Source organism: Pollicipes pollicipes, unplaced genomic scaffold (genome assembly GCF_011947565.3).
Source record: "Pollicipes pollicipes isolate AB1234 unplaced genomic scaffold, Ppol_2.1 Scaffold_4219;HRSCAF=4965_pilon_pilon_pilon, whole genome shotgun sequence".
NCBI classification, from domain to species: Eukaryota; Metazoa; Arthropoda; class Thecostraca; order Pollicipedomorpha; family Pollicipedidae; genus Pollicipes; species Pollicipes pollicipes.
Window position 1 is genome coordinate 31,469,493 of NW_023596448.1, and position 9,323 is coordinate 31,478,815.

The window sequence follows — 9,323 nt, forward strand, 5'->3', positions numbered from 1 at the left end:
TCTGAATAAGATTGTCAAGTCGAGTCGAGTGATATCGTGTAGGACCGGGTCAGGTCCGAGTCTGATCGGATCGGATGAGATCTGATCTGATCAGATCGCATCGGATCGGGTCTAATTGGATAGGGCTGGAGAGGAGAGGAGACGAGGGGAGAGGAGAGGAGAGGAGAGAAGAGGAGAGGAGAGGAGAGGAGAGGAGGAGATAGAGGAGAGGGGAGGGGAGGAGAAGGGAGAAAAGGAGAGAACAGGAGAGGGGAGGAGAGGGAGGAGAGGAGAGAGAGGAGAGGAGAGGAGAGGAGAGGAGAGGAGAGGAGAGGAGAGGAGAGGAGAGGAGAGGAAAGGAGAGGAGAGGTCAAGCGAGGCGAGGAGAGGGGAGGAGAGGAGAGCAGAGGAGATGAGAGGAGAGGGGAGGAGAGGAGAGGAGAGAGAAGGAGAGGAGAGGAAAGGGGAGGAGAAGAGAGAAAAGGAGAGAACAGGAGAGGGGAGGAGAGGAGAGGAGAGGAGAGGAAGGGGAGAGGTCAGGCAAGGCGAGGAGAGACGAGGAGAAGGGAGGAGGGGAGAGGCGAGGAGAGGAGAGGTCGGGTCAGGCCAGACCAGACTAGGCCAGGCGAGGACCGAGTTAGGATCGAATCGGGCTGGGACGGATCAAGCTGGATCGTGTTGAGCCAAGTCGGGTCGCACGACTAAACTGAAGGACCGCCCAGCTCTCGCATGCCACTGCGTCCTTGCCCCCCCCCCCCGCCGTTGACCTGCGAACACCAACACGATCACACCTTCGCGAGCCCTACCGCACACCACCGGCCCGCGCGTCGCACTGACCACCGTCGCCCCGCCGGGGAGCGCCGCGGTCGACTTTCTCGGGGGGTGAGGGGTGGGGTGGAGGATGGGGAGGGGTGGGTGGGGTCGGCTCGCCGGACCTTCTCCCGGTCGCCAGCCGCCCAGATCAGCCGACATCGCCCCACTCGTCGCCCGCGTGACCGCGCCCCGTGAGCACGCGCGCGTGAGACCGGCGTCGGGGAGGGCGGCACGGTACGTCGCCGTCGCCTCGACCGAGCGACGCCCGCTACCTCTGCCGTCAGGCCCGAGGCCGGGCGTGGAGGCGAGGAACGACAGCGGGCGTGAGACTGGCCGGGCCTGGTGCCCGTGACTGGTCAGTGAGAGAGGGGTAGCGACCTTAGTCTTTGGGGTGTGAGCGCCCGCCTACCGGTTCAAGGTCCTTGGCCGGCCAGGTACGAGTCCGTTTAAGTGCTCGCTATCTGTTCCTGACTGGGATGGCCTGCGGCCGCTAGCTGCGGCCGTGCTTTAGGTCAAGTGACGTCCGAGGGCACACTCTGTGCCGGACATTACGGAACGGTAAATGCGGCCGTAACACTCTGCCGTCGACCCGCTTTTCCAAGATCGGATGGTGGCACTGACGCTCCGCAACAAGCAGCGCTTGGCGTGCTTGGCGTGCTGTCTGGCGTGCTGGCGCGCTCTCTCCATCAGTCGCTGCTTTGCGTACCCAGAAACATACACAATCAAAGGCTCAGGTTCAATGACGAAAAAGAAGAGGAAGAAAAAACAGAAATGTTAAGAAGCATATAATTGATAAGCATTGATACCTTGCAACAGCATCATGAGCTGCAGGATCAAACTCATCGGGCATGAAGGTAAGCGTGTAGGCAAGTGATGGATTGACGTTGAGATGATGACAAAAGCAATGATGTTAATGACGATGATAAGAACAACAAACCAAATATGTAATTAAGTCTTCTGTTTAAAAAAACTCGTAGAAACTGTGCTGCTGCCAATCATCTTTGGTCGGGTTCTCTGATCCATTTTCATCGTACCCCGATCTCCTTTCTGAGACGTTCTCGCCGAGGCTTATCTAAGATGTAACCCAAGCAAGCGACAGTAAAAGAGATCGTGCCCTCACTCATTGTTTCAGAAGATCGTCCATTGAATTTCACGCTTTCGTAATGACGTCATCGCTCGACTCTCACAGTCGTCCCCGTATATGAGATCGCTAGATATTTACATCTGACTGCTTTAACCAGAGGGGCGCTGATTAATCGCATGGACATAGGCACATGTGCGGCTTTGAACCATGTCACGTTTGGTAACACAGAGGCATCGTACGTCACAAAGTGATCCGCATCTTGTAAGCAGGTTCTGCGGTCTGGTTTCACGGGATGTTGGGAGTCGTAATGAGCATGACATTAAAACATTCTGCATGCGTACTTTTAGTTATCACACGACATGGCAGTCAGAACGCCGATTTCCGAGCTCAGAGGGAACATTGGAGTGCCCTCACGCAGAGTTTCTACGCGCTCTCAATGGACGGGTCCAATTCCTTAAAAGATGACTTCGAGCGTTCATTAGCATATCGCCCTTCGCGAACGCGATGCAATTTGCCCCTGTACCCCTCTTCCACCGGGTCAGTCAACGTGGAAATATGAAAATGATGATGTACTTTTAGTCAAACACGCTATGGGTGTCAGTCGGTTAATCTACACTGCAGCAGGGAATGGGAATGTCGATATTTAGCCTTAAGTCTGGGGGGGGGGGGGGGGGGCAAGACAGGGTGCACAAGCACACGTTGCTGCTTTATATCTTCATCCAACGCCCTTTTTATGTAAGAATGAACTCACACTGGCGGCGAATGATGGGTGTCTGTCGAGAGCTCTCCCTGCCGTTTTGAATCTAAATGCCTAAATCCAAATATTTATAGGTATCAATAAGTATAAGCATCAATTAACAAGTGTGACTTAATACCATGTCGCACTGGAGACGACGAAATCAGTCATGGAACAGAGGCACCCGTCCAAAGCAGCACCCCACCAGAGCCCCGGTGTTATTCCGCGCTTACCTCTCGAGAAGGCAGGGGTCCGTACAGGTGACAGCGCTCTCCAGAAATCTGCCACCTGGCCGGCTCCCGGCATGGCGGGGGTCCTCAAACTGGCGGCGCACGTGGTCTTCGAACCGCGTCTCGGGGCTGAAGCGGCCGACCACTGCGTGCCAGTAGTTCAGCGCCAGCCAGATCAGGAAGTGTGCCCTGTTCTCGCAGTTGAGCGCCGTCACTACGTTACCCATGACAGCGCAGGGGGCCCAGGGCCGGCTGGCTGACGCCCGTCACGGCGTCTTCGCTTCAGTGACGTCACTGATGGCAAACGTCAGGCGGAAGAGGCCGGGCGGAGGTTTGCTTGGTGCTCCTTGATGCACACGCGGTGTCTTGCTCCTCTGTTTGGTCCTGTTCCTGACCACAACCATGAACTCAGCGGTGTCACAGCGCCATCCGCATTGTCGGCCTATCGTCTGTTAACCAGCTGCTAACGGTCTGCGAACAGCTTGGCAGCGGTCTGTCAGAAATATATGCACAATTTGTGGAGAGCCCGTCAGCTGGCTGCCACCAATATGCTAACAAACTGTCGAGAAACTGCTAGGAATTAGTAGACGTTATGTCAACAGTCTGTCAGCAGTCTGACAACGCTATCAGCAGTCTACTAGTAGTTTATCAACGACATACTGTACCAGTAGACTGCAGTCTGGTAAGGCGCGTCAATATATCATCAACAGTTTCCGGGAGTTCATCAACAGTCTAGCTCTGCCAAAAACGTGTCTACCGTCTGTCAATGCCCCGTCTACTGTCCGCGAATAACCTGTCAACAGTTCACCACAATTAGTCAACAGCCCACCAAGCCTTCACCAGCCTTGCAAAACTGCCAGCAGTCCACCGACAGCCTCCACTGGCCTTGCAACACCGGCCAACTGCCCGCGAACCGTCGGAAGCTCTGTCAACACCCACCAACAGCCTTCACCAGCCTTGCAAAAGCGCCAGCAGCCAGCGCACCGTCTGAAGACCGCCGGAAGCCGGCTTACCGCCCCCGTCGGCTCGCAGCCCGCCGCCGCACTGGCGGGCACAGCCCCCGCCGCAACACAGCACCGCACTGGCGGGCACAGCACCCGCCACAGCGCCGCACCGGCGGGCGGCCGACTCCGGCTGCCGGCCGCCGGTGACGCGGCGCCGCTGGCCGCGTGGCAGTGGCTCCCCGCCGCGCAACGGCCGCCGGAGCGTGTTGCAGGGCCGCGGTCCGTTTACCACCAGCCGGCGACCACCGCACCACCGCCGGGGATGCCGGGTCCGACGGGCCGGGCCACGTCGCTCGGCGGCGCCCAGACAGTTGATGTACGACGTGGAGGAGCGGGAGGCGCGTAGCCAGGAGCAACTGCGGGTTTTGGTCGAGCTGCTGCGAAATCGCCCCGTGTCACGTGGGAATTTATTAGATTAGAGGTCAGGGGAAGGAACATAACGGTTTCCCCCTCTTTTGGCTACTTCCCCGAGAGTGAGAGGATATGTAGTGGCGGAGACAGTACTGACCGATGACTGAGATGCGTGAGCTCTCTAACGGTTCCTCGGCAGTCTCTGCACCCTACGCGCATGTAACTATCCTGTGCTGTATCAGATGCGGTGCATGATAAGCAGCGTTTGCGCAGGTCCACCAGCTGTCAACGTCTGTCTACGATTGTTGCGCCACGTGCTCATATAAATAACTTGCGACTGGAGGGACCTACAACACGCGCCGTGTCGAAGCTAGCGCAAGAGTTAGATGCGTCTGTATGACATTGTGCGAGATGTGTGCCAGTTAGATGTGTCTGTCTGACATTGTGCGAGATGTGTGCAAGTTAGGCGAGTGTTTCTGACATTGTGTGAGATGTGTGCGAGTGAGACGCGAGTGTTTCTGACATTGTGTGAGATTTGTGCGAGCTAGATGTGTCCGTCTGCCATTATGCGAGATATGCGTGAGTTAGATGTGTCTGTCTGACATTGTGCGAGATGTGTGCGAGTTAGATGTGTCTGTCTGACATTGTGTGAGATGTGTGCGAGTGGGACGCGAGTGTTTCCGACATTGTGAGAGATTTGTGCGAGTTAGATGTGTCTGTCTGACATTGTGCGAGATGTGCGCGAGTTAGATGGGAATGTTTTTAACATGCGGGATGTGCGCGCGCGTCGTCCAGCACGTCAATGGCTGCAGGCTTTTCTATTTGAAGTCTACACGGTACTCGTCCGATGGCTTCGCACTGTCCGAGTTAGGCGCAAACTGTGCTGTATCTAATGGGCAACCTTCACAAGGACTATGCCAGTTAGGATGACATCGGTGTTTTTTGACTCGCGACCTAATCGCATAAGTTTATATATATATATATATATATATATATATATATATATACAATAAAATTGGCTTCAATGTTTTACATCTGTCTAAGCGTTCATCAGGAAAGTTTTGTTTTCGTCGCACAAGTTCCCAGTTGCAAAACAACTCTTACCGCGCGCGATCATACGCGTTTTGGCGCCATTGCGACCAAAGTTGGGGAACACAGGGAGGTAGCGTTTCAAGATATCTGTGGTATGCACCCATACACGCAAACAGGTCTTAGAATGGGAAAATAAGGAGGTTCATACGCATGATATATACAATCATACATATATACTGCAGTAGTGCACGCGTTAATTTATGTACACACCAAAACAATATATATATATATATATATATATATATATATATATATACATATATATTTGTGTATAGATTATATATGTATACGTACACTATATATACGTATATATCATATACATATATGTGTATGCAACATAGTTATACACTATCCTATGTGTGTGTGGTGTATGTGCGTATGTGCGTGTGTGTGTGTGTGTGTGTGTGTGTGTGTGTGTGTGTGTGTGTGTGTGTGTGTGTGTGTGTGTGTGTGTGTGTGTGTGTGTGTGTGTGTGTGTGTGTGTGTGTGTGTGTGTGTGTGTGTGTGTGTGTGTGTGTGTGTGTGTGTGTGTGTGTGGTGTGTGTGTGTGTGTGTGTGTGTGTGTGTGTGCATGTTTGTATGTGGGAATGAAACGAGCTACCCATCACATACCTTATAAGTGAAGCAAAAATGGAGAATAAAGAGGGAAGAACACACACAATGCTATGCAACTCACTCATCTCCGAAGGTAACTCGAGACACATTCAGTTCACTAAACACACAGCACCCAGCAGCTCTATCCCACACAGACCCCTCGTCCTCCCGTGATCAACGCTTTCAAAACCGGTTCCCGTCCAGCCACTTTCAGGTCATCTGCGGAATGACCAGATGTCAAGAAATGTCTCCGCGGAGTAGATCAAAGTGGGATTTGTAAACCGGAGGCGGGAAAGGTGGTTCCGCGCGCGCGCCTAGATACTGTCTCCGTCTCCCCGGCATAGATCACCGCCCACCAATGTTCTCACCAGCTGCCATAAGTGGCGTTGCATGACCTGCAGCCAATGCCGCTGCCATAAAGACATTCATTCTGGTCACCTGTCACCTGGCCATTCATCACGGACATAAGCCTGTGTGGTACACACTCCCTTTGACAGGTCTCCTGACCCCGTCGACATCCCTAAGTCGTCCGCTTTGGTTTTATGTGACGTAAATCATCTCTATGACAAGTGTCTCAGCGGGGCCACTAGAGGATCAGTAGCGAAAAGCTGTTTAATGTTGTCGAATTCTACGGAATGCTGCGTTTTTTTTTTTGTATGATCTTGCTTACCTTCGGCAAATGCCTAAAGTAGGTCAAAACCAGTGGGACCTTGTCACCTTGCTAAGACGGTCCCATAGAGCTGTTTTTGGGTAGGAAATATCGTTTTTTGAGGTTGCCTTATATGTACATATATATATATATATATATATATATATATATATATATATATATATGGATGGTTGGATAGATAGATAGATAGATATGATCACATGTAATTAGTTAGCTAGAAATGCGCCCGGACGCGGGCGTCAGTCGTGTCGAATTACGTTCCCTCCGTCACGCGACACTGATCAGCACGGCGTCACACACAACGGAAACCCAGCCGCGTGACAATCAATGGCATCTCTACGCGTTCCCCAGGGTTCAGGGCGCGTCCAACAACATCGGTGAAGTGGAGGGTCTTTCGTAGGTCGGCTTGAGCGCTATCCACAAGGTCCAGCGGGTGGCCGCTCAGGGCTTCTGCTGGCCATCAATATAACAAAAATCCGACCCAAAACCACAGTATTTACGGTCTACAACAGACATCCATTAACATATTGATATGCATCGCTATTGACAAGTATCACATTATCCTGCGACTTTCAAGATAACAATAAATTACGTACGAACGCAGGCTGTGCACGTTTAAGCGTTAGCACGACAAACAAGCCGAGAACACCCAAAAGGACACGAGAGATCATGTGAGCCGCCCCAGGTGCTATCGTTCGATGCGCCCGTGCAAACAAAGTTCATTCGAACGCCTGTCCGGTGCTGAACATAGACGGGATTACAGCCCGGGGTCACCGAGGTCAGGGGATGACCGGTTACCATCGTTACCGCAACAACGGTCACTACCGCCGCCGCGCCGGGTGATCGAACACCGTACGCTGCAAGAGTAACGGCACCACTAAATGATAACCGCTCGCGATAAAAACGGCGTAGTCATGGCAACCGTCTGCGGCGGCAAATGGATCCTCTGCGGTGATAGAATGCCCGCCCCTGCTAACACACGGGTCCATTAAAGTACGTTGTCAGAAATCCCGTTGATCTACGCCGGACACGATTGGCTCGATAATTGTTTTCGTGGCCTTGAGCACAATATGGCCAATTAACTTACCCTATTCGTTCTGACGTTTCTATGGCGTTACGCATGCCTGAACGACTGCAAAAATCTGCATTTCATAGTCTGTTCAAGTTTGTGGGCGTCAAGTTCAGGAACCTGAGGTTTAAATCATCGCTGTAAACTACATTAAATGATCTTTAAGACGGCTATCTGAGTTCAAAACTCCAGACAAAGGTGGGAACGTTCTTCAGTACTACTCTGCTCATGCAGTTAAGTGCGTTAAAGCAGTTTCGTGCTTTCAGTCATGAATCACTCGTAACCGTCGTGACGGAAATTGACAACGATCTTGTCTCGCCACGCTCGGGTCTTCCGGTGACTGCGTCATTAAAATACCAACGATATAGAGAAAGGCCCAACTATGAGAGATCACGGAAAGGTCCTGTCATGCTTATTCGTGTTCGGTGACCACTGATTACGGCACTAGAAAAGGGCACATGAGTTGCTCAATGCACGAACAAGACAATCAGCCAAATTTCTTTATACTTGGCAGAAACAAGAAAGTCCTTCAGCTTCTGGTGTTATGATATTGTGAGTTCAGAGGTCCTGTGCTAATTTATTGGCCTTCAGTATTATGAAATGCCAGGGTGAGGCTAGGAGAAATATGCCAAGAAATACTGGCTGAATGACGTCATAGAGCAACACTAATTATATATCCAATATCTGCCCTATAACTAACAGCATATATTAGCAGTACTAAACATTACAAGCCGCCGTGTTCATAAGCACCTCACCACAAGCACTCGTAATAATAAGCATGGCGTGGAGCATCGAGAGCTGCCAACATAACCAATGTTTGCTTGCTGTATAAAGTCGTTTAAGAATTACCTCCTGGTTTATTGAAGGTCAATGCCTGAGACAAAGAACTTTGAGCTCTTATTTCCTTGCATGCCAAAAAGGCCAGATAAAACTGCAAAGAACGCTGGCTTAATTAGGTCTGTTCATCTAGCATAATTCGATTAATTGATATTAAATAGGGCTGTAATTAAATAAAAATTGTAACTAATGTAATCCAATAAAAAATAACTAACTAAAAAAATGAAGTCAATCAACCTCTAGCTTACCCGATACGTAAGCAAGTATCCTACGAGCCGAAAATTAACGACGGGATGGCGGGATCTGGTCTGTGGCAGCGAGTACTGATTAATGTGGACGCTGATCACAGATAACTATTCGATCAGAAGGCGTTGATAAACGGATTGAATATGAAGATCTGGCACTCTCCCATCCACGAATATGCTACGCCCTGGACATCAGTCCCACACCCCTCCCCGAGGCTGGACCGGTGGCCTGTCGGAACGCCCGATGACGGCGTAGCGCGGCACCGCTCCCAAACATGCCCGGCCGGCGGCGAAAGCGGCATGCTGGCGGGAACACAGGCCCCATCACCTGCCCCAGACATGCTGACGTGCGTATCCACGACGGAGAAACGACAGACCACCGGGAGCGGAAATTTTACGACCCTCCTTCACTGAGCCGCGCGGGCTGTTTTCTCGGCGTCGGGCCAGAGTCCTTGCTCCTTAATGGCAGTGCCAAGTGATACGGATCACGGTGGCACGCGCGCCAGGTCACGATCCGGCTGACGGCCCCAGATCCAAATGAATAACTCTTATGAACACGATGCTTTGTGAGTGACAACGGTGACTGCCTGCCATTCTCCGCCTCCCTGTCAATCGATCA

At 51.8% G+C, this 9,323-nt stretch overlaps 1 protein-coding gene across 1 annotated transcript in view; it reads right to left on the reverse strand.

Annotated features, from left to right (window-relative positions):
• The window catches only part of LOC119095191 (uncharacterized), a 58,942-nt gene extending 58,140 nt beyond the window's left edge, over positions 1-802 (reverse strand). Inside the window, exon 1 of the mRNA XM_037218065.1 lies at positions 771-802. The gene's annotated coding sequence lies outside the window, so the exon portion shown is untranslated. The remainder of the gene's footprint in view (positions 1-770) is intronic.
• Between the last annotated feature and the right edge of the window lie 8,521 nt (positions 803-9,323).